The following is a 26,518-nucleotide window of genomic DNA, read 5'->3' as shown; positions in this document are numbered from 1 at the left end:
TTGGTTTATGCACAATTTTTGTTAGGGTACCAATGCAATCGATAAACCCAGTTACTGTGCTATGGGGATATTGATGTTGTGTGCCATTTCCAAGAGGTTTGGCCTCACTCTTTGTTACTTCCACCACAAGGAACTCCAAAAGCTGCTCACTGAAGCAGTCATTCCTTCTGCTTGAGGGTCCAATTGCTGCAGGACAAGCGCCATTTCACTTCTCTCTGCCTCACTCTGTAGACGCCGACCTTGAGGCTGCCTGTGTGTAACTGTGTGTTTAATTTGAAAGCATTGTGACACTGCACAGGTTATTGCTGTGCCAAATCTACAAGAACCCTCTCTAAATACAGTGCTTTCCCCCAATAAATACATTTTCAATAAAAATAGTTCAGACAATTTTGCTCCTGATCTATATCTAATGTACAGGAAACTTCTCTGAATTCAAACTGAAAGTAAATGAGACAAGTCGGGAAATCTAATTTAGTTCACAGCTCATCCTTGTCGCTGAATTTTACTCTCATATGAATGGGATTCACCACACTCATTTAAAAATTAACTCTCTGTTGGCTACAGTTAAACCATTTAGAAATAAAAGTGGGCGATGATTTTCAAAACCCTCCAGGTAACTCTGAAAAAGAACCTCGTGCAGTGTCTCTAACAAGATTTTTAAGTAACGTCATTATTATTTTCCAGCTCTCGCTGAGGCTGACACTCAAGATACCAATTAGCACAGTTTCTTTCAGCACACATTAATTGATATGAACATCAAAACCTATCTGGGTTAACCCCATATGGAATGTCCGTGCCAACTATCTGGGTCAAATATAAATGCTCTTAATGTGTGGATTGGACCTGCCAATTTGATCTGCTCTCTGCCAGCATTTCCATGGGTTTCTTTTATGCCACTATGCATGGGCCAAAAAAAAGTTGAATTGTTGTCGTTTATTAATATGGGAGAACAGTCAGGCAGCAGGGAAGTGAAGGTGGTGAGTGAAGAGGATAGATTTGTTGAAGAGAACTGCAGCCATGAATAGGATTGCCTATGCTAAAATAAGACATGAGGCAGGATAAGTGTGAGAGTGGGGTTTGGCTATGGCTTGAAGTTCGGTGTTTGCTTTGTCAATGGTGAAACCTCAACACCCCATAAAACTCATTCTTTCAGTTCATAGCAACAATAATGATTTGCACCTCTAACACAGAAAGATGTCCCAAGGTGCATCACAGATGTGTAGTCAGACAAAAATGGACTGGGAGCCAAAGAAAGATATTAGGAGGGTGACCGAAAAGCTCAATGAAAGAGGTGGGTTTCAAAGAGGGTTTTTAAGGAGGAAAGGTGGAGAGGCAGAGATGTTTAGGGAAGGAATTCCAGACCACGAAGCCGAGATAGCCGAAGGCACGGAAAACTCAGAACTAAGGGGAAAAAAGATGAACTTGCATTTGAAAGTGTTTATTCTTTAGAAACTGGACCCAAAGGTCTAATTGTGGTGATGCGCTTGCCCCTTGTCGGAAAATTGGGCGTTTCAGCACCACATCATCTGAACTGCCACTCCTAGACAAGACTGAATGACTGCCACTGTCAGAGGTAAAAACAGAAATTGCTGGAAACACTCAGCAAGTCCGGCAGCATCTGTGAATGCAGAAACAGAGTTAATGGGCTGAATTTTCTTGGTCCTGGGGTGACGGGATTGTAGGTGGAGGGGGCTGCGCAAATAGTGGGGAGCCGCGTTGAGATGGCTCCCTGACGCATTCCCACTGCCAGGGAGGTTTCCCAGTGGAGGCAGGAAACCGATCAGCTGCCTGTTGAATGGAGGTGGGCAGCCAATCTGCATATTTAATACCCCAATGAATGGCCATTTAGAATGCTCACCGATATTTTGCTTTTGCACTTATGAAGCCATCGTAGCCGAAGGCTACATCCCCTAAAGCGGGCGCCGCCGGCAGAAAAGGCCACATCCCCAGCCCTAACAAGCCATCTGGAGGGGTGTGCCCTCCGAACCGAAGGGTCTGCCTGCTTGGCCCCTTGAAATTTTATTTCAAACTAACCCCTCTGAGGACATCTCATATTGAGGTGGCTCTCAATCTCCTACCTGCTTCAGCCGTGTTCGCCTCTCCCAGTGGGACTGCCAAGGCTTCAGAGCTGCTGGCAGCATCGGGGGCCCACCTGACCTCCTTAATTGCATGGTGAGCTCGGAGGCGGCCAATTAGGAGACCACCTCCGGGAATATCCCTGCGCTGATCTCGCTGCCAGCAAGTGAGAGTTCGGGACCCCCATGTGGTCCTGATGTCAGGGTCGCAAAGCCCGCGGGAAGATCCTGCCCAATGCTTCAGGTCAATGACCTTTCTCCAGAATTGGAAAATGTTAGAGATGTAATAGTTTTGAAGCCAATACAAAGGCAGGGAAGGGGGGAGGGAAGGAAAGCCCAAAAGGTATGGTCTGTGATTGGGTGGAAGGCAAGAGTGAGTAAATTACAAAAGGGATGACAGTGCAAGGCAAAAGGGGTGGTACTGTGACAAGTAAAGAAACCAAAGATGGGTCTAGAGGAGATGTAAATGGCAACAGCAAAACCTTTCCAGCACCTGCTGTCCAAAAAAAGGAAGCAATGGTTATGAACTCAATGTTGGGTCCGGAACATTGTCCAGTACCTAATCAAGAGGTGAGGTAGAGTCATAGAGAGATATAGCACCAAAACAGGCCCTTCAGCCCACCAAGTCCATGCCAACCATCAACTACCCATTTATACTAATCCTATATTAACCCCATTTTTCCCTCTCACATCCCCTCAATTCTCCTACCACCTACCTACACTAGGGGCAATTTTTTTTACAATGGCCAATTTACCTATCAACCCACTAGTCTTTGGCATTTGGGAGGAAACCAGAGCACCCGGAGGAAACCCTCATGGTCACAGGGAGAACTTGCAAACTCCACACAGGCAGTACCCAGAACTGAACCTGGGTCGCTGGAGCTGTAAGGCTGCGGTGCTAACCACTGCACCACTGTGCCGCCCTGTTTGTTTGGTACTGTTTGTTGAACTTCTGTTGAGCTTCCTTGGAATAATACAGGAGGCAGAGGACACAGCAGTCAGAGTGGGAGTGAAGTGAGAATTAAAATGGCAAGTGACCGGAAGCTCAGGGTCACGCTTGCAGACTGAATGAAGATGTTCAGCGAAGTGATCACTTAATCTGCGTTTTGCCTCACCAATGTAGAGGAGACCGCATCATGAGCAGCAAATACAATATTGTAAATTACAAGAAGTACAAGTGAATTGCTGTTTCACTTGGTTGGAGTGTTTGGGACCTTGGCCCCAAACATTCCTTCCAGAGGTGTTGACTTACATATGAGATGTTAAGCCAAGGGCTGGTATGTCTGTACCGATGCAGCAGAGAATGCTACTGGTGTCCTGACATTCCTCTATCAAGCATAGGGTTTCCAACCCTCCTAGACTGTCCAGAGGTTTCCTGAAATGGGAGATGAATCACCTAGGCAGTGCTGCTAGCACCCTGGGATCAAAGTAGAATTTCACACCTGTGGTTTGCACCTGCGCACTATGTTTACCCCTCCATTTTGTTCTCTTTTTGTGGATCTGGCACACGTGACAGAAATGGTTTTGTTCAATTGTACTGCACTTTTGTCGTTGCCTTTCAGATCCCCCAAGTCTTGTTCTGAGTGAAAATAATCCTTCTTGATTCAGTTCTTGAGAGCTGAATGAGGCCACAAATTGACTTTGAACTAAACCTTGATGGACCAAATGATTGGTTGTTAGCCGCCAAGGTGTTGCTTCCAAAAGCACATCAATCAGTGTAGGTACCGAGGAGGAGAAGTTAGAGAGGGGAAGCTTCCCCTAAATTCAGTATCACTGGGAACTGGGAATGTTACTGACCTCAGCCGAGTGTTTCATTTGCTCTGGCAAATCACTTCACATCTCAAGTTAGTTATTTTTAATCACCGTCAAAAACCTTTGACAGTTGTTAAAGGTAAAAGCAAGGGATGAATGAGAAATTGACTGAATGGAAGGAAGCAGTGGGCACTCGCTGGGGCTGGGGAGGTGCTGGGGTGATGTAAAGTCAAGTGCTGAGTGGGTAATCAGGAAACATTGTTATGGCTGCTAACCCTTCTGTACTGTCCAGGAATCTCCCGGAATATAAGATGAATGGTTTGGGCACCGTTATTAGCAACCCGGGAGGAATGTGGGTCTGGACTGCAGGAGGGTGCAGGCAGGGATCCGGGTGCGCATTGAAAATTGCGTTCCCGGAGAACGCCACTGGATCCCAATGCCTCCAGAATGTGGCGTAATTTTCGAAGGGAGGACCGGAGCAGGTCAATTGGGAACCCACTCGCCTTTAACTAACGGCCCATTAAGGTCCTTGAGGAGTTTTTTTTTAAGAAACGGAAAAGCTTTGCCACTGGGGTTTTGCTGTGAGATGGCACTCAGTAGTGTTTGCCAGGCCATTTGGCCAATTCAGTTCCTGCCTCCTCTCTCATGCAAGGCTGCAACAGGTGCCGTCATGACCGTCATCTGCCTTTGAGGCTCTGGCTCCAACAGGCATCTCCCACCTCTTCACAAAGCTCGGCGCCACTAACTGGGTGCTGAGCTCACCTCCAGCCCAATTAGGTCATTAATATTTGAAGATTGCGCGGCGTGAGCGACACAGATGCCACGCTTGGTCGGGACCCGGAAATTATCCGGGTGTTGGGTTCCCGACCCAGATTTGAAAATCAAGCCCACGGGGTTCACACTTTGCAGCCACAGCCTGCACCTGTGGTTCGTGCCTGGTTCTCGGAAGACCTCGCACAAAAATCACAAGCAAATATACTCAACAACAGGGGACTCAACAGTTAGAAGATAATGTGCTAACATTTGGAAACTGTGTGCACGCATCACGTGATCACGCACCATGTGATCCAACCTCCAGGAATATCTCCAACCAGAGTTGGCAACCAGAACAATGAGAAAGCAGATTAACTGACCATTCATTTTGTTACTTTTTGTGGGACCTTGGTGCACACAAAATGGCTGCTGTGTCTGGCAACACAACTCAACCGCTGCACTTCAAGGCAATTCAATTAATGTACAAGTCTCTCTTTTTAAATATGGATGGGTGAACCAAGTCACAAAATAAGGAAATATTTAATGTCCTGATGTGCAAACTCTCCAAGTGTTGCGTTTCCTTGAAGTCAGGACAGATTCAAAACAAAAATTCACAGAACCTAAACTGGTTTTACATAGATTCCAGCTCTAATCCAGCCCTCAATTGCTCGTTTAAATTGGCCGGCTTCAATGAGTAGCCTGTCAAGGGGCCCCACCATTCATTAGACTCAAAAACCAGTTCCATTTTTCGTGAAACCAGTCTGCTTTTCCCTGGAGGCGGAATCCTCAGCAGGGAGGGAGTCTTTACCACGCTTTTCATCTGGGCATGAACTTATTGACTTCTGGTCTCTTGTTGTAATTTATTGTTTTGTATCCAATCAGGAATCCAGTGACCACTTAATGGATTTTATGTGTCCCTATAGAAGTTTGATAACACAAGCAAAAGAGTATTATAAGTTTACAATAAACAGCCAACTGGACAGAAAGTTATCAAATCACAATTCAAATAGCCAAATAATTAGCAGTTTGTAACACTGACACGCAACCCCCCACCCCCCTCCGATAATGTGGAGGGGCCGGGCGGTCTGTCTCCGCTAATGGCGTCAGACATCACTGTGCAGGCGCCAATGCCATTTTTAAAGGGCTTTGAGCCCTACATTGCAATTTAAATTTTTAAGAGGGATAGTGAGTTACAATAGATTTGAAAATAATCAAATAAATGTTTCCAGCTTCTCCCAACCGCCACCCCTCCCCCATAACCATATAATTCATTCCTTGCCCTCTCACCCCCAAAATACTTAACTTGTGTACCTGAACTTCACCTCCACCCCCGCCGCGCCCCCCAGAGTTCATACAGAATGCACTTTCCTCCTTCCCACCATCCCCTACACCAATCGGAAGAGTCTGACCCCGCTCCCCCAACCCCCTTCACTGAAATAGTTAACGCTCCCAGTGTTATGCCTCGGATCTCCGGACGGGAGTGTCGGCCACCAGCAACAATATCAGAGTGGAACGGACAACGGAAGCGAGTAAGTATTAATTCCTTCACTTGCACGGGGCAGCACAGTGGCGCAGTGGTTAGCACCGCAGCCTCACAGCTCCAGGGACCCGGGTTCGATTCTGGGTACTGCCTGTGTGGAGTTTGCAAGTTCTCCCTGTGTCTGCGTGGGTTTCCTCCGGGTGCTCCGGTTTCCTCCCACACGCCAAAGACTTGCAGGTTGATAGGTTAACTGGCCATTGCAAATTGCCCCTAGTTATAGGTAGGTGGTAGGGAAATATATAGGGACAGGTGGGGATGTGGTAGGAATATGGGATTAGTGTAGGATTAGTATAAATGGGTGGTTGATGGTCGGCACAGACTCGGTGGGCTGAAGGGCCTGTTTCAGTGCTGTATCTCTAAACTAAAACTAAATATATAAATTTGGGTCCCGTCGCCAAGCAGCAGGTGGGGGGGGGGGGGGCCAGCATGAGGCCCCTCCGTTGCTGGCAATATGGGGCTGGGCCCTCCTGGCGTCGGGCAGCATGGCGGGCACCACCGCCCCAGCCATTATCCCCGACGTTTGCGGTGGGGGGGGGGGGGTGTAAAATCCAGCCCTCTACATTGTTGGCCTGCCCTGATTCTATCTGTTTTCTAGATCCTGTTACACATTCCGAGTCTGTTCTCCATCTCTACATTTGTAAGTTGCTCTCAGTTTATCCCGTTCTCCCTGTTTTCTGGATACAACAAACTGCTTCCCAAACTATCCTACTTGTCGCTGTCTCTTTTTTAATCTCACTACCTGCTGCCAGTCTGTCCCAGTTTCCATTATTTTCTCTATCTTACTACGTGCTCCTGCACACATTCCCAGTGTTGTATATTTTGCTGGAGTCCCCAGTCTGGCCTGCTGCTATATGGTTGTGATCTGTCGAGTTCTACATTAGGCTCTAATACCAAAAGCAAAATACTGGCACTGTTGGAAATCCGAAATAAAAACAGAATCTGATGAAAGGTCATCAACCTGAAGCGTTAACACTGCTTTCTCTTCACAGTTGCTGCCTGACCTGAACGTTTCCAGCATTTTCTGTTTTTATTTCTATGTTTGACTAGTTGCTGTGTGGTCGTATATTCTCTGATTTGGTGCCAGTGTCTATTAAAGTTGACATGTGAAAAAGACATCAACAACAGCATTACAGAAGGAAGTGAGAAAGATGGCACATGCTTCAAATAAGGAAGATCAAAACTATCTTGTTATAGTCAACCCTACCTGGGTATTATAGAACAGAAAATCTATGTGAAGGACTTTGAAGCACTGTCTGAGTTAACACTTCTCGTGGTTATGTCCTTTCATCTTCAAACATCAGAGGTATGAAATGAGAAGATCAAAGGAACAATTATGATCCAACAAGTTACAACATTCTAACTGCGACAGTGTTATAAAGAACTGCAGTATTTTGAAGATCTACTATCGCTGTAAAGGATTTATTAAATATTGTACTGCATGAATGCTGCATTGAATTGAGTTTGCTTAAAATAATTTTAAATATTAATTCTGGAGGGTTCCAGAGAATATCACCATCATCTGTGACGTATTTAGTTGAGATTCTACATTTCTTGGTCTAAAAATACAGATGTGTTTACTCAGGCACAACTCACACAAGCAGAGCGCAGGACAGAAAATTAATCTCTCACACACAAGCTTATGCATCATGTAGCAGCAAAATGAAAACCAGGGACAGCTAATGCAATGGCTCAAGGGAATCCTGTTGGTGCAAAATGGGAAGTGAAAGGACATTTTTTAATCTAGACAACACATCAACAGTCCCTCACGAAACCAAATTATGAGAGTCAGTGGTTAACAAACAAAACTCGAGAACATTTTCTGTTCATGCATCCCTCTCTCAAATAGTTATGAGCTCAGAATTCTTCATAGGAAAAACATCAACTACACAGGCCCAAAGCCCAATCTTTTTTCACAGATTTACTCCAGCGTTCTGCTTTCACACCACACTTCTCTTTGATAAGAAACACATGCAATTGTCTCTTGAACCCATTCATACTATTTGTTTCAACTGCATTTCTTGATAATTACCATTCATGCTCTCCTTTTGACCATGCTAGCAAATCAGCCCACACTTGCTATGTTACTTCACCTCCCATTTCTCAAGCACTCGGAATTTAATGAGAGTTTTCAACATTTGGGGGGAGATTATGAAGAATACTCTCAGAAATGTTCAGTAAAATATAGCTGTTTTGACATGATCATTGCAATATTGGGTGGGTCAGTAAATTTGCAGATGATACAAAGGTTGGTGGAGTTGTGGATACCGAGGAGGGCTATTGTCGTCTGCAGGGGGACTTGGATAGGTTGCAGTGCTGGGCTGAAAAGTGGCAGATGGAGTTTAACCCTGAAAAGTGTGAGGTCGTCCATTTTGGAAGGACAAACATGAATGCAAAATACTGGGTTAACGGTAGGGTTCTTGGGCATGTGGAGGAGCAGAGAGACCTTGGGGTCTATGTGCATAGATCATTGAAAGTTGCAACTCAAGTGGATAGGGCTGTGAAGAAGGCATATGGGGTGTTAGCGTTCATTAGCAGAGGGATTGAATTTAAGAGCCGTGAGGTGATGATGCAGCTGTACAGGACCTTGGTAAGGCCTCATTTGGAGTACTGTGTGCAGTTCTGGTCGCCTCATTTTAGGAAGGATGTGGAAGCCTTGGAGAGGGTGCAGAGGAGATTTACCAGGATGTTGCCTGGAATGGAGAATAAGTCTTACGAGGAAAGGCTGAACATTCTAGGCCTCTTCTCATTAGAAAGGAGAAGGATGAGGGGTGACATGATAGAGGTTTATAAGATGATCAGGGGAATAGATAGGGTAGACAGTCAGAAACTTTTTCCCCGGGTGGAGCAAAGCGTTACAAGGGGTCATAAATTTAAGGTGAAGGGTGGGAGATATAAGGGGGATGTCAGGGGAAGGTTCTTTACCCAGAGAGTGGTCGAGGCATGGAATGCCTTGCCCGGGGAAGTTGTTGAGTCAGAAACTTTAGGGACTTTCAAAAGGCTTTTGGATAGGTATATGGATAAAGGAGAATGATGGGGTATAGATTAAATTGTCCTTGACAGAGGACAAAGGATCGGCACAACATTGTGGGCCGAAGGGCCTGTTCTGTGCTGTATGTTCTATGTTCTATGTTCTATGTATTGTGACCAGAAAAAATCCATTAAGAATATCAATTGGGTAAATAATTCATCTCTTTAGCACGAAAGTTGCAGACATGCTCTTGATGCCAGTATTTACAATTTAATTACAATTAGCAGATAGTGGAAATCTATCCACGTTGTTATTTGCAGCAAAACTTGTCCATAGTTTTCACCCGTGGGACTGATGTCTGGTGGTCTTTACTGTAGGTAGGGTTAATCATGAATTAGCTTAATGATCAAACACTAACATTATTCAGTGGTGCGCACAGAAAGTGGCACGCTTTTATTTAGTGTGAGGATTGGTACAGGCTTTTGGGACATGCCACCCTGCAGTGAGTGAAGATTGAAACTTCCAGTATTTGCCTTGAGTAAACTGCACTTAGTATTTAGTTGGTGCATGGGCTTCACTCAAGGGTACATACGAACAAATTAGGAGCAGAGGTAGGCCATTCCGCCCCTCTATCCTGCTCTGACATTCAATAAGATCATGGCTGATCTGTTTGTGTTTCGAATTCCACACTCTCATCTACCACCAATAACCTTTGATTGCCTTGCCTAACAAGAACCTATCTACTTCCGCCTTAAAAATATTCAATGACCCCACCTCCACCACCTTCTGAGGCAGAGAGTTCCAAAGTTGCACAACCCAGTGAGGGAAAAAGTTTCTCCTCATCTCTGTCCTAAACGTGCGACCCCTAATTTTAAAACAGTGCCCCCTAGTTCTGGACTCAACCACAAGAGGAAACAGCCTTTCCACAACCACCTTTTCAAGACTGTTCAGGATCTGATATACTTCAATCAAGTCTCCCCTCACTCTTCTAAACTCCATGAAAACAAGCTCAGTCTGTCCAACCTTTCCTCATAAGACGACCCGCTTATTCCAGGTATCAATCCAGTAAACCTCCGCTGAACTGCCTCCAATGCATTTACATCCTTCCTTAAATAAGGAGACCAAAACTGCACAGTGGTCTGAATTTTACCAAACCCTTAACGCCACGGGTCATGGTGCAGGGGCCGGTAAAATTCTGCGGGCAGAGGCCCACCTTGACCCACCATGTTGAGATGGGCCCACCGCAAATTACCGGCAGCGGGGCGGGGGGGGTCCTCGGTGCGACGGCAACCCCCACCCGCCGCTCGGTAGCAGCACCGCAATTAGTATATGTAAAATGGTACTTACCTCTGCAGATAATGCAGCCCGCTGTGTCTCCATGCACACTTCCTCATTTTACCTCGAACAGGCGGCTGTCACGTGCCATCCCGTTCATGAACAGAAAACCAGACGGGACATCAGAAGCTGGAGTCTGGACAGTGAAGGTGAGTGCAGGTTTACAGGGGTCTCACTCTGCATTCTATAAGGGAGGAGGGAGAGGATCTGGGATTACTGGAGGTAATGAAGGGAGGTACTGTGTACCCTCCCTCCGTAAACAGTGTACGTTCTGCGTTGTTTGTGTGTGTGAAGGAGCAATGGCACTCCAGTCACCCTGTGTGTGGGGAGGGTGCCAGAAAGGGCAGGAGCATTCAGGTTATATGGATGGTGGGGGCAATCGATGCAGCTGGTAGGATCTTGATGTGGTCATGCTGTGCCACTCTAAGTGTTGGCCAAGATGGGCAATGCCACGCCACGCCACATAGTTGATCCATGAAAGCAACTGATGTACTCATCAACACCAATCCCTGCCCTGTTAGGAACCTTTGAATAAATGAGGAATGCAACTCTATTTATCACATGGAAATGGTTATGGCTCATTGGTGGGCGGCGCAGTGGTTAGCACCGCCGCCTCACAGCTCCAGCGACCCAGGTTCAATTCTGGGTACTGCCTGTGCGGAGTTTGCAAGTTCTCCCTGTGACCGTGTAGGTTTTCGCCGGGTGCTCCGGTTTCCTCCCACAGCCAAAGACTTGCTGGTTGACAGGTAAATTGGCCATTGTAAATTGCCCCTAGTATAGGTAGGTGGTAGGGGAATATAGGGAAGGTGGGGATGTGGTAGGAATATGGGATTAGTGTAAGATTAGTATAAATGGGTGGTTGATGGTCGGCACATACTCGGTGGGCCAAAGGGCCTGTTTCAGTGCTGTATCTCTAAATAAATATTAAAAAAATAGATTGTGTGATCCGCTTTTCCTGAGGATTTGTATGCACCAGAGGGAAAATCAACAGGCAGGTGCAGTCCACGTAGAGGTCCACAGTCGTGAGCAGCAGTCCCCAAGGGGAACCTGCCATTACGGTCACCATGCATCTACAGGCCCAACATGATATGCCATTGGATGTCGGAGCACTAGTTTTGGAGGCGATTGCGCATGCAGAGTGTGTGGCGATATGTCTCTGTGCCCCGCTCAATTATGACCTGCAGCCCATGGGCTTTGGTGGACATCCTATGCCTGTGGTCCACATAGTGGCAGCAGTTCTTAAGCTTGACGCCTGTGCAGCATTTCACCTTTGTGGGGTTACACAGTCAACAGTGCACCGGTGCATCAGGGAGGTCACCGATGCCCTGCACGAGGGCCAGTGAGTATGTGCTCTTCAGGACGGACTCTCACAGCCAGGCCCAGAGGACCTTCAGTTTCGGCACCATTGCCGGTTTTTCGGTTCACAGACTGCACCCATGTGGTCGCCAGGCTACCACCTGCAGACACTACTATTAAAGGATTCCTCTCAATCTAGGTGCAGCTAATATGTGATCAATGGAGATGCTTCATGCAAATCTGTGCCCGCTTCTCAGGCAGTTGCCATGACACCTGGGCCCTTCGCCAGTCCCAGCTGCCACCGCTGTTCAGTGAACTGGCTCAGATGGAGGGGTGGCTTCTTGGAGACAAGGGCTTCCCTTGCAGATGTGGCTCCCAACACCAGTAAGAGACCCCACCACATTGCAGAGGAGAGATACAATGCCAGCCACTGAGCTACAAGAGACACCATTGAGCTGGCGACCGGCATGCTGAAAAAGCACTTCCAATGCCTGGACAGATAGGGTGATACCCTGTACTATGGGCCGGAAAGGCCATCTCCTTTCTTTGCTGCTCGATGTACTCTGGACAACTACACATCCAATAGAGGGCAGGCCTGGCATGATGAGGAGAGACGTCAAAAGGATTCCTTCACCGACTATGAGGACGCTGAGGACCTACAACAGGAAAGGCGCATGGGAGGGCAGATGGCACCCAGGCTCTGCACGCAGGGCTAGCAGTGAGCGAGGGATGTACGGCAGTGGCTTATCAGACAAAGGCTCTCTGCTCCATTGGAACTGACATGAGCTCTGCAAACCACACAGCACCCGCGCTCACCTGCTGTGCAGCAGTCCACATCTGCAACATCTTTGCGTCTACCATTACTGGCAGTAGAATACTGAGCCACTGTCCATATTACTGCATCCGTGGAGACGCACATGGGTAATACTGGCACAGTAATGGTGTTATTCCATACATTGGCAGTTGTGAAAGGCCAATGATGTAATGGAAGGAGCCACGATCAGTACATCCTGTCAACCTTCGTTCACACAATAAAAGCAACACAAGCAGACCCATTTGTGTCGCAATGCTTTTTGGAAATGCTTGCGGATGCTCCTACGCGGTGCCACTTCTGTGCTAGCAGCCTGACTGTGGGAAGGCTGCTGATATTATTGCCCTTTGGCTGTGGGTGACTTTGGCGGTCGTACCCTGTGCACACGAGGCTTAGAGGGCCCCAGCTGGCTGGGAGAGTGATCGTTCATCCTCTTGCGGCATTGGATCCTTTGACGCTGGATGGCCCCATGGCTACTCACCTTCTCTGCCACCTCCAGCCAGGCTGCTTTGTTCAGGGAGGAGGGCCTCTTCTTATCATCGCTAGTGAAAAGGACCTCCTGCCTTGCCCGCACAGCCTGGGGGAGAGTGAGCAGGGAGGCTTCGGTGACCTGTGGGTCACCCTAGAGGACCCCTCTGCCATCCTCGACTTTTGGTGTGGTCCTTAAAGATGACTCCACAGTGAAACTGCTCTAACTTCTGGCTGCAAGGTTTGTCTTGCACATGTTTGAAAACCAGTGTAGGACTAGTGAGGAAATCTGTGCTGCTGTCATGGTTTTACACATCAACACATGTTCACGAGCACTTTGCTTCTGCAGCAGTTGATCATAGTTAGTAGTGTAATATTTCTAGTTGGCAATGCAGCTAGAATATGACCAATATTTCTTGTTTTTTTCAAAGATCATTTAATTGCAGTTACATGTCTTTTCACATAACAGTTATCAGAAAAAGGTATACAGATTCCAAATGCATATTAGTCTGCGGTTTTGCACAGTCAGGTGATTAGAAGCCCATAGTATGTAAATATTCTTCAACTATGGTTTTATTTCTGTTGTGTATTTGCCTTTTATGGTATATTTAAGTCTCACGTCCTGGAGTGCGCAAAATTAAAGATTTTTCACCCAGGTGCGGCACGCCTACAAGAAGGAATGTAACACTTGAGTGGGAGAAGAGGATCGCAACTTCACAGGACACTGGGACACAGCAGGGTAAGTATGTGGCAGCAAAGCAGAGAGTGCTGGGGAAACTCAGCACGTCAGGCAGCAACTGTGGAGAGAGAAGCGGAGTTAACGTGCAGATCTGTGAACTTGGTCAAGTTAACTCTGCTTCTCTCTCCACAGATGCTGTCTGACCTGTTGAGTTTCCCCAGCACTTTCCGCTTTGCTGCCAGATTGACAGCAGCCCCAGTCTTCAACAGTGAGCTAAGTATTTCTTTGACAGCTGTCAAGAAGCAGGTGCTGGGGTGCTTTAAATAGGGCCCCAGCACCTGCTGCACAGCTGTCAAACAATTCCTCACTGCACCGAATGTCCCGCCTCTCCCCATGTAATATTGGGGGGAGGGGGGGGGGGATGGGGTGGCTCGGCACAGTGATGCTAATGAACCTCCGCGAGTAATATCACGGGGGGCTCGGCAGCAGCTCCTGAATGCAGGTACCCCATCGAGTTCAAAGAGCACTGTCTTGGAGTGCGGCGCCCGAATAAAATTCAGCCCAGTATTCGAGATGTGGTCTCACCAATGCCTTGTATAACTGAAGCATAACATCCTTACTTTTATCTTCAATTCCTTGTGTAATAAAGGATAGCACTCCATTAGCCTTCTTTATTACTTGCTGTACCTGCATATTAACTTTTTGTGACTCATGCACCAGAACACCTAGATCCCTCTGCACCTCGGAATTCTGCAGTCATTCTCCGTTTAAATAATACTGTTTTTTTATTCTTCCTACCAAAGTGAACAACTTCACATTTTCCCACATTATACTCCATCTGCCAGATTTTTGCCTACTCACTCAATCTATTTATATCGGTCTGCAACCTCCTTATGTCCTCATCACAACATACTTTCCTACCTGTCTTTGTGTCATCTGCAAATTTAGCTACCATGCCATTGCTCCCCTCATCTAAGTCATTGATATTAATTGCAAAAATTTGAGGCCCCAGCACAGACCCCTGCAGGACTTGACTCGTTACATCATGCTAATATGTTACCCCCTACAACATGAGCTCCTACTTTGCGCAATAACATTTTATGCGGCACCTTGTCAAATGCCTTCTGGAAATCTAAATACTGTATGCCAACAGGCTCCCCTTTATCCACAGCACATGTTACACCTTCAAAGAACTCCAGTAAATTGGTTGAACGATTTCCCTTTCACAAAACCATGCTGACTATTCTGATTACCTTGATCACACATCACAACAGAATCACATAGCACCATGCCATTAATCCAAGTATATCTTTATAAAAAAACTTTACAAATGTTTATCCAACAGCACAGGCTTTTTCTTGACTCTCCCACACAACAGAGGATCAAATGTTTGTTAGAATTTCTGTTTCCATTTAAGGGCATTGCTTCCCCAAGCAGTGTGTATAATCTTGGTACTTGCAAATATGCAGAAGTGCATTGAAAAGATATTAAAACAGGAGTCTGAACGAACTTTTGGTGGCATGAAGCACTGGAATTTACTTCCAAATAAAAATGAACTTAGTTTTACCACCACTGGGAATCCCAAAACAAGTACCAAAAAGGTAACATGCCTTCCGCAACTTCTTACTACAGATTTGAATCGGAGTCAATAATGCATTGTTTGGACCTCGTTCACTGGTAACTATATACCTGTGTGCAGGTGGTCCTTGAGACAAGCTCCACAGTGTTATCAGTGATGAAGCTAAATACCAGAGGAAGGACAATTTTCAGAATGAGTTTGCAGCTCCAATGCTCAGAGTTAATGACTGGTAAAACTAATTATGATGAAACGATGATATTAGATGCAGTTCAGAGTCAAGCCCCAGGGTTAATCTGTTTCTTTTACAAAGAGCAAGTCAGGCTCTTGGCAGATTTCCTTTGATGTTTCCTTCCAGCTCAAAACTGAGCTTCTTTAGGATGTCTTCAGAATTCAGTTTTCTTGTTTTTTAAACTACATGCTCAGTGACAGCTGTGCTAATGCCACCAATACACCCAGTTTGGTTCCTACAACTCCCCATCTTTCTCAGTTCCCAAGCTCAGTTGGATAACTGTCAAAGCCTACAACTCCCCCACATTGACCGCACTGTGAAGTTGCTGCCTCGACAGCATTTAGTGCCTAGGATATTAAGTGGTTACGATGCCACTCTAGCTTGGCAGAGACAGATGGACGGCACAGACCTTTTCGCTGAATCAAGTTGCACACTGAAGGTTACTCAAAAACTTTCTGCTGTTAATACTTCCATTGATCTAAGACTGATGTTTTTTTTAAAATCAATGAGGCCCAATTTTAACTCTGGCAGGAATGCGGCATGTGGGGTCCCAGGCAGGGTCTGAGGCGAGTGAAAAGCACGCATAATGGTGTCAGTGTGAAGCCTGGACCATTTTAACTTCTGGCCCTCATTTAAATGTTGCAAATGTTGACTTTCACGCAGACTCAGCGGGAATGAGGTGGTGGCTGGCCAGCAGGAGCGGGATTTTGTTCAGCAGGATGTTGCTGCTCGGGATGCAAGGGAACGGTGCTGGCATATTTATTTGCTAAAATAAGATGAGTTTCGGCAAAGCCAGTTGATTAAGGAGCTGAGATTAATGAGGTTATAAAACCCCACGACTATGCACACTTAAGCAGCAATTAGAGTGTGCACGGGTTGAAATAGAGGGGATTAACCAGCTGCAAATCAATGGGGATTAGAAGATTGATGTCACCTGACACCATTTAGAACTGAATACTAAGTATTGGTATTGGCATTGATACCGGTGTTGGGAAGCTAGGTTCTCATTCCAATACAGTTACAAAAGAAAAAAAATCTAGAAAAGGAAAATAATGGGAAAAGATTACTGGGGAAGAGTTTCAGAATGGGTACTAAATTTCAGGGTTATCCCTGTAAATGTAGAATCATAGAACACAAGATGTTCTGGGCATAACTGATGTGATTATTTTCAGAGGGACTTTAACTGAGCTGTAAACAACCACCAATGTTTAAGACCTGATCACATTTATTTTACATAGGTCCTGCATAAGCTCTCAGTTTCCTAATTTTTGCGATTGATGTGATTTGTTCCTGAGGATATGACATCTAACAGAATAAACAAACTCCTTCATATTCAAGGCCTTCCCTGTTGATTTGGCAACATCCTTGCATTGAAACATAGGAAAGTACAGGACCAAAAAAAGAATATTTACAATCCATCTGTTTAGTCCCTTCACTTAATTATATTTAATTATATTTTCCAGTTAACAAATACTGCGAAATAAATTCTCAACATAATGCAATAAATCAGTTCAGTCTGAGTTTGTCAAAGTGCTGCACTTAGTAATATTGGAAAAGAAATCCTAACAAATCAGAATAGAAACATGAAAAATACTGTACTTTATTGCCAGTACGTCAAGAACTATTGTCATAAGACGTCTCAGTGTAAATCAGTAAATAGGCCTGTGTGTTGGCATAACAGATTGGTCATAGAGTCATATACAACTGTACAAAGACTAGAGTTCTAGGCTTGCGATTCCCACGCAGCAAGTATGTCACACAGAAGTGAGCTGGCTTCTTACAGGGAGCAAGAGAGCAAAAATTAGAAATTAGTGGGGCATTTACAGAATGGGAGTAAAAATATTTACATATAACGAACGGGCTGTTGATCTGCCCACGGGTTTCAGCCCACACTCCCAGTATTAAAGGCTTATGTAGCTGCACGCTATAAATCGCTCTGTTCATCCACTCTGTTAACGTCTTAACATTTAAGGTATTCCTCCTTTCACTGATCGTTTTCTCAAAATGTACTGTTTAATGTTTCTTTGCATTGAAATGAATTTGCTAATCTGTCTACATTTTCCTACATTCTTCCACTGTTTGCTACGCCCCTCAATTTGGTATCATCAGCAAACTTCAGTATCATACCTCTCCAGGTCCAACTTATTTACGTAAATGAAACCAAAGAAGGTTCGAGTACAGATCCCTCAAAACACCAGCACTCATCTGAAAATTATCCAGTTACCAACACCTAAAAGAATGTCGCATAAAGATCTTGCGATATTCTTCATATTAACAACATACAAAAGAAGCTTCAGATGACCATTTGTATTTTAAAACTGATTGCCAGTAACATTGGCCATTTGCAGGGTGTGATGGCTTGCTGTTTGCACACCTTATTCCTTCCCTGGTCTAACGATGAAATAGAACCCAACAAAGCCATGATGAGGACCAGTTACTACACTGAAGTCATATTTTTTTTTACATGAAACAGTTAAAGTAAAGCAGGGTCTTTTGAGCTACACCTGAGGTACTTTTGACAAGAAAAACAATGTCATCAATTAACAAAGGCCTGTAATACTAATAAATATTAATAGTGTAAACATGCTGTTTTGATACTGATCTAATCCTGTCCCACTCCCCAGCTTCTATCACAGCCACAACCAGTTAATATCTCCCTGCCCAGTCTGTCTCAGGAATCCCTCGGCCCTTGGTATCAAATCTTGATCTCAGCCCCAGGAATGCTCTGCTCCTGCCCTCAGCTCCTGGGACAGTTCTATTCCTGGCTTTTACCGCAGGAATGCCTCTGTTCCTGGCATCAGCCCCAGTCCAAGGCACGTTTTGCTCCTAGCTGCAGGGATACTTATTCTTCTGGTCTCAGCTCTAAGAATACTTCTGCTCCTAGCTCGACTCCCCCAGGTGCTTCCAATCCTGGCTTTCGCCCCAGAAATGCCCATGTTTCTGGTCTTATGTAGCCCTAGGAATACTTTTTTCCTTAGTCCCAGCGTCAGGAATGCTTGTGTTCAGTTTCAACTCCAGGAACATCTCCAGATGTTTCCAGTCCTAGCCTTTGCCACTTCCAGTTGCCAGATGACAGGAAACTGACCCTGCTCTATCCTAGTTTCAACGTGGGTCTCACATCCCACTTCAGCTTCCAGTTCATCCAACTCTCTAGCTCCACGTTACATTTCCCAATGGCCTTTTCCATTTCCTACGCCATGCTTTAATACCGCCTGACAGCTTCACTCTCTGGCCAGCGGACTACATGCAAGAAATGTCACAGGAGATTGAAAGTTTTTAAAAAAAATTAAATTTAGAAAAGTTCTGTACTGGTGAAAGCTGTACAGTGCTTCCACAGAACAAAGATCTTTATCACATAACAACATAAAAATGGAAAGACTGGAGGCAATAGATTAAGCTATCAGAATATGCCAGTTAAGCAATTTAAATGGAACTGAAGATAAATATTACTATTATTTCTGTGCTGCAGTCAGGTAGATGTTCTTATACTATAAACCACATCCTTCTCAGGACAAGGGAGAACATGAATGATCACAGGCAAATTAATGGCATTACATTATTTGACCAATGAAATATTGTATGTTATTGTTACAGATTTTGCATAAGGAATAACAGTGAGGCTAACAGTGCTCACCCTTATTATAGAGTAAATCAGACTGCAACCTCTGCAGTCTGAACATGTGCAGTTAAATGCAGAAATCTGAAGCTTGCTATCCAGTTTACCATGCTCCTTCACAAGCTTCACTACAAAAAGCAAAAGGCGGTGGAGTTGCATTGCTGGTTAAAGAGGAAATTAACGCAATAGTGAGGAAAGATATTAGCTCTGACGATGTGGAATCTGCATGGGTAGAGCTGAAAAACACTAAGGGGCAAAAAACGTTAGTGGGGGTTGTAAACAGACCCCCAAACTGTAGTGGTGATGTTGGGAATGGCATTAAACAGGAAATTAGATACGATAAAGGAACACCTGACTTTAATCTGCATATAGATTGGGCAAATCAAATTAGTCACAATACCATAGAGGAGGAATTCTTGGAGTGTATACGGGATGGTTTTCTGGACCAATACGTTGAGGAACCAATGAGAGAATAGGCCATCCTAGACTGGGTATTGTGTAATGAGAGAGGAATAATTGACAATCTAGTTGTGCCAGACTCCTTGGGGATGAGCGACCATAATATGATAGAATTCTTCATCAAGATGGAGAGTGACAGATGAGAGTTGATTCTGAGACTAGGGTCCTGAATCTTAGTAAAGGAAACTACGAAGGTATGAGGTGTGAGTTGGCTATGATGGACTGGGAAACGTTACTTCAAAGGACGACGGTGGAAAGGCAATGGCAAGCATTCAAAGAGCGCATGGTAAACTGGATAGCAAGCTTCAAATTTCTGCATTTAACTGCACATGTTCAGACTGCAGAGGTTGTTTATTCCTGTCTGGCGCAAAAGCAAAATGGGAAAGGTAGCCAAACCATGGCTTATAAGGAAAATTAGAGATAGCATTAGATCCAAGGAAGAGGCATATAAATTCACCAGGAAAAACAACAGACCTGAGGATTGATAGTAGCTTAGAATTCAGCAAAGGAGGACCAAAGGATTGATTAAGAAGGGGAAAATGGAGTAAGAGAGCAAGCTTGCGGGGAACATAAAAACTGACTAAAAGTTTCTATAGGTATGTGACTAGAAAAAGATTAGTGAAGACAAATGTAGGTCCCTTACAGTCAGAAACAGGGGAATTTATTATGGGGAACAAAGAAATGGCTGACCAACTAAATGCATACTTCGGTTCTGTCTTCACAAAGGAGGACACAAATATCATACCAGAAAGGTTGGGGAACACAGGGCTTAGTGAGAGAGAAGAACTGAAGGAAATCAGTACTAGTAGAGAAATGGTGTTGGGGTAATTGATGGGATTGAAGGCCGATAAATCCCCAGGGCTTGATGGTATGCATCCCAGAGTACTTAAGGAAGTGGCCCGAGAAATAGTGGATGCATTGGTGGTCATCTTCCAAGATTCTATAGACTCTGGAGCAGTTCCTACAGATTGGAGGGGAGCTAATGTAACCCTACTATTTAAAAAGGGAGGTAGAGAGAAAGCAGGGCACTTGGAGAACAGTGGTAGAATTGGACAGAGACAGCATGGATATGCGAAAGGGAAATCATGCTTGAAAAATATTCTAGAATTCTTCAAGGATGTAACTAGTAGAGTTGATGAGGGGGAGCCAGTGGATGTGTTTATTTGGACTTTCAGAAGGCTTTCGACAAAGTCCCACATATGAGATTAGCGTGTAAAATTAAAGCGCATGGGATTGGGGGTAGTGTACTGCGATGGATAGAAAACTGGATGGCAGACAGGAAACAAAGAGTAGGAATAAATGGGTCTTTTTCCGAACGCAGGCTGTGACTAGTGGGGTACTGCAGGGATCGGTGCTAGGACCCCAGCTATTCACAATATATATTAATGATTTAGATGAGCGAACTAATTGTAACATCTCCAAATTTGCAGATGACACAAAACTTAGTGGGAGGGTGAGTTGTGAGGAGGATGCAGAGGGGCTTCAGGGTGATTTGGACAAGTTGAGTGAGTGGGCTAATGCATGGTAGATGCAGTATAATGTGGATAAATGTGAGGTTATCCACTTTGGTAGCAAAAACAGGAAGGCAGATTATCTGAATGGCTATAAACTGAGAGAGGGGAATATGCAACGAGACCTGGGTGTTCTCGTACACCAGTTCCTGAAGGTAAGCATGCACGTCCAACAGACGGTAAAAAAGGCAAATGGTATGTTGGCCTTCATAGCGAGAGGATTCGAGTACAGGAGCAGGGATGTCTTGATGCAATTATACGGGGCCTTGGTGAGGCCACACCTGGAATATTGTGTGCAGCTTTGGTCTCCTTATCTGAGGAAGGATGTTCTTGCTATAGAGGGAGTGCAGTGAAGGTTTACCGGACTGATTCCCGGGATTGCGGGACTGATGTATGAGGAGAGCTTGAGTCGGTTAGGATTATATTCGCTGGAGTTCAGAAGCATGTGGGGAGGATCTCATAGAAACCTATAAAATTCTAACAGGACTTGACAGGGTAGATGCAGGAAGAATGTTCTCAATGGTGGGGGAGTCCAGAACCATAGTCTAAGGATACGGGGGAAACCTTTCAGGACTGAGTTGAGGAGAAATTTCTTCACCCAGAGAGTGGTGAACCTGTGGAATTCGCTACCACAGAAAGCAGTTGAGGCCAAAACATTGTATGTTTTCAAGATGGAGTTAGATATAGCTCTTGGGTTTAAAGGGATCAAAGGATATAGGGCGAAAGCTGGAACAGGTTACTGAGTTGAATAATCAGCCATGATCATAATGAATGGCGGTGCAGGCTCGAAGGGCCTACTCCTCCTATTTTCTATGTTTTTTTATGTTTACACTGGTACTTTACTGACGAATTCGACACTCAAATACAAGAAGAGTGGGTATTTAGGCAATTACCTACTAGATATCCGCTAAACGTGCCAGAAAATTTAGGGCTAGTGCATTCAAGTGTAAATAAATTTTTAATGGTGCGATAAATCTTAATTACTGCCAAACTATCTCTCTGGCACTGAAAACTAATTTTTACAAGTGTGGCAACTCCTTCCTTCAGATTTTAGTTATTGAAAAATAATACAAATTTTAAAGTTAATTGTTTTATTTCTTTCTTTCTGCCTCTCTTATCTCTCTCTTAATTCCATCTTTCTTTCCCGCACTTTATTTTGTTTTCTGTGCATGATTTTACATGAATTAAATATGCTAATTTATACTTCCTGGTTTAGACGCTGCGTATTTCAGTGTAGATTCTTCAATTTGATTGGTTGAAGAGCCACGCTGTTGCTTGCCATACTCATACAAGCTACAGCTCCACTGGACAGGACTTCACACTGACAAAATCTCTAATTACCGTAGATTGCCACTCAAAAGCCCATGGAAAGTTTGTGGGCAGCTGTAAGTATAAAGATTGGCAAGCGCTGTTCCTTCTCTGCTATCCACAAAATGTGAGCCATTGATTATTATAATAATTAATCAGGTGACTTTGAGTGGTGTGGTGATTGATGCAATGAAAGCATCTCCTCTATGACTGCTGTAAGAGTCCTAGGTTTGGCTAATCATTTCCTAACTGCCCAGAATTTCATCCTAACTATTGATGCTACTCAGAAAGGCCACAAGGATGGATACAATGTGAAATATTACACTGGTGCAGCAGGGGTGAGGATTAAAGCATATTGTCAAGAGTAATATGAAAGGGGGATGCACCCTTCATTTAGCTCTTTCTGCCTCTGTCATAAACATGCTTCATTTTTTATTATCCTTCCAAGGGATGTGGGCATCACTGGCAAGGCCAGCATTTGTTGTCCATCCCTAACTGCCCTTGATTTCATGGCACTATTATTGAGACTAGCTTTCAATTCCAGATTTTTAAAAATTAATTAATTGAATTTAAATTCCATCAGCTGCCATGGTGGGATTTGAACCCATGTCCCCCGGGCATTAGCCTAGGTCTCTGGATTACTAGTTCAGTGATGTTACCACTATGCCACCGTATGCTCCAATGTTATTGTTGACACTGGATGCCAAAATGAGAAAATGTTGCATCCTCCAGCACTCAAAACTTGATCATCAAAGAAGTATTTCCTTCAAGAAAGGAAAAGCTAACTTGCAATTATCTTATCACTTATTTTGTCCTCAGGATGTCACAAAATACTTCACATCCAAAAGAGTCACCAGTGAAATGTAGCCAATATTGCTACGTAGGCAAATATGATTGCCCATTTGGTCAGAGCAAAATCCCACAAAGAGGGAGTGAGTGAGCTGAATGAGCAGATAATCTATTGTTCGATTGTATTGGTTGGGACAAGAATACTGGCCTGGACATAAAGACAACTCTGTCAACTGTAGCTCAGTGGGTAGCACTCCCACCTCTGATTCAGAAGGATGTAGGTTCAAGTTCCACTTCAGATGAGATGTTAGATCAAGACCTTGTCTGTTGCCTCAGGTGGAAGCAAAGGATCCTGTGACATTACTTTGTAGAAGAGCAGGGGAGCTCTCCTCCTTGTACGAACTAATATTTGTCATTCAACCAATGTCACAATAATATATTATCTGGCCATTATCACATTGCTATTTGTGGGACCGTGGTGTTGGATGCCACGATTCCTACATTACAACATCATTTACACTTCAAAAGTACTTCATTGGCTGTAATGCGCTTTGGGATATGCTGACTTCATGAAGGCGCCATATAAATGCAATTTCTTTCTTGTCTACCCTTTTCTGATCGGTGCAACGGCATCGTTTATGCCTCCTTGGACAGACAGGTGTGGGCCACAGTTTAAGGACTTATCTGACAGAGAAAGATTCTTTGAAGGAATTTCTAGAAATGGTTGCTAACATTTTTTTCTGGTCATTTGGCAATATTTTTCACAGCGAATGAAATACTTCAAATTTTGTGGGTTTTTTTAACCATAGTCCTTTATGTTATTTTCAAGAGTCTAATTTTTATGCACTGCCCAGTAGCTCAATCAGTTGTGCACTCATCTGGGGGGCTGGAATAGCTGCCAGCTTTATTCAGTCTTTCATCCTTCCTGACAATGGATAAAATATGTACCTTATCAGGGGCGTGGAAGCAGAGTGTAAGATTGTAGAGGTTGTGCAGTGCCACACTGCCACGCTGAATGCCCTTGGACACTCCTGGTTGTCAGCAAAAGAAATACAAATCAGCACTGCCTTATGTTACCATGTGGGGGCAATGAGATTAAGTTCACTCTCCCTAATTTTTATTTCTAATAATATTTTTATTTATAATAGAAATTAGATCACTGGTGGTACAACAGCAATGCAGTAAGTGGCTGAAGGCTTGTAAAGCCCCAATAATATTTCTCAGATGTTTGAATTACATTTTTTAATTAGCTGTTAGTTAGAACCAACCATGCAAGCATGTTCAGCATAAATATTCAGCCTCAACACTGATATAACCTGTCAAGGTGATATAGTGACAATATGAACTCAAAGCTGTATTGGGACTATTACTATTCCAATCACTATTCGACTAATTTGCTTTTTGTCACATGGCAAACCAATTATTTGCATGGTACACATGTCTATGGTTTTCATTATTGGCTAGCTAGTCATTTAATTCCTCTATAAATTTGCAGAATAATTCCTTTACCATAACTGTGAATTGTACAGAGGCTAAAGTGTACAGCCAACCAAATCAGAACTCAGTGATGCCATTGATTCTCCAGCCATTGGAAAAGCCCCTGGGAAGGACAGCATTACCCCTGAAATAATCAAGAGTGCCAAGCCTGCTATACTCTCAGCACTACATGAACTGCTATGCCTGTGCTGGGACGAGGGAGCAGTACCCCAGGACATGCGTGATGCCAATATCATCACCCTCTATAAAAACAAAGGTGACCGCGGTGACTGCAACAACTACCGTGGAATCTCCCTGCTCAGCATAGTGGGGAAAGTCTTTGCTCGAGTCGCTCTGAACAGGCTTCAGAAGCTGGCCGAGCGCGTTTACCCTGAGGCACAGTGTGGCTTTCGTGCAGAGAGATCGACCGTTGACATGCTGTTCTCCCTTCGTCAGATACAGAAGAAATGCCGTGAACAACAGATGCCCCTCTACATTGCTTTCATTGATCTCACCAAAGCCTTTGACTTCGTCAGCAGACGTGGTCTCTTCAGACTACTAGAAAAGATTGGATGCCCACCAAAGCTACTAAGTATCATCACCTCATTCCATGACAATATGAAAGGCACAATTCAACATGGTGGCTACTCCTCAGAGCCCTTTCCTATCCTGAGTGGCGTGAAACAGGGCTGTGTTCTCGCACCCACACTTTTTGGGATTTTCTTCTCCCTGCTGCTTTCACATGCGTTCAAGTCCTCTGAAGAAGGAATTTTCCTCCACACAAGATCAGGGGGCAGGTTGTTCAACCTTGCCCGTCTAAGAGCGAAGTCCAAAGTACGGAAAGTCCTCATCAGGGAACTCCTCTTTGCTGACGATGCTGCTTTAACATCTCACACTGAAGAGTGCCTGCAGAGTCTCATCGACAGGTTTGCGGCTGCCTGCAATGAATTTGGCCTAACCATCAGCCTCAAGAAAACAAACATCATGGGGCAGGATGTCAGAAATGCTCCATCCATCAATATTGGCGACCACGCTCTGGAAGTGGTTCAAGAGTTCACCTACCTAGGCTCAACTATCACCAGTAACCTGTCTCTAGATGCAGAAATCAACAAGCGCATGGGAAAGGCTTCCACTGCTATGTCCAGACTGGCCAAGAGAGTGTGGGAAAATGGCGCACTGACACGGAACACAAAAGTCCGAGTGTATCAGGCCTGTGTCCTCAGTACCTTGCTCTATGGCAGCGATGCCTGGACAACGTATGTCAGCCAAGAGCGACGTCTCAATTCATTCCATCTTCGCTGCCTCCGGAGAATACTTGGCATCAGGTGGCAGGACCGTATCTCCAACACAGAAGTCCTCGAGGCGGCCAACATTCCCAGCTTGTACACACTACTGAGTCAGCGGCGCTTGAGATGGCTTGGCCATGTGAGCCGCATGGAAGATGGCAGGATCCCCAAAGACACATTGTACAGCGAGCTCGCCACTGGTATCAGACCCACCGGCCGTCCATGTCTCCGCTTTAAAGACGTCTGCAAACGCGACATGAAATCCTGTGACATTGATCACAAGTCGTGGGAGTCAGTTGCCAGCGTTCGCCAGAGCTGGCGGGCAGCCATAAAGACGGGGCTAAAATGTGGCGAGTCGAAGAGACTTAGTAGTTGGCAGGAAAAAAGACCGAGGCGCAAGGGGAGAGCCAACTGTGCAACAGCCCCGACAAACAAATTTTTCTGCAGCACCTGTGGAAAAGCCCGTCACTCTAGAATTGGCCTTTATAGGCACTCCAGGCGCTGCTTCACAAACCACTGACCACCTCCAGGCGCTTACCCATTGTCTCTCGAGATAAGGAGGCCCAAAAGAAAAAGAAGAAAGTGATG

The 26,518-nt window shown here is 44.8% G+C and overlaps 1 protein-coding gene across 2 annotated transcripts in view; it reads right to left on the bottom strand.

Annotated features, from left to right (window-relative positions):
* The window catches only part of znf385c (zinc finger protein 385C), a 273,245-nt gene that overhangs the window by 83,283 nt on the left and 163,444 nt on the right, over positions 1-26,518 (bottom strand). The window lies entirely within an intron of this gene.

Source organism: Heterodontus francisci, chromosome 33 (assembly GCF_036365525.1).
Source record: "Heterodontus francisci isolate sHetFra1 chromosome 33, sHetFra1.hap1, whole genome shotgun sequence".
Classification (NCBI taxonomy): Eukaryota; Metazoa; Chordata; class Chondrichthyes; order Heterodontiformes; family Heterodontidae; genus Heterodontus; species Heterodontus francisci.
This window is presented reverse-complemented; position numbering and strand designations above follow the sequence as displayed.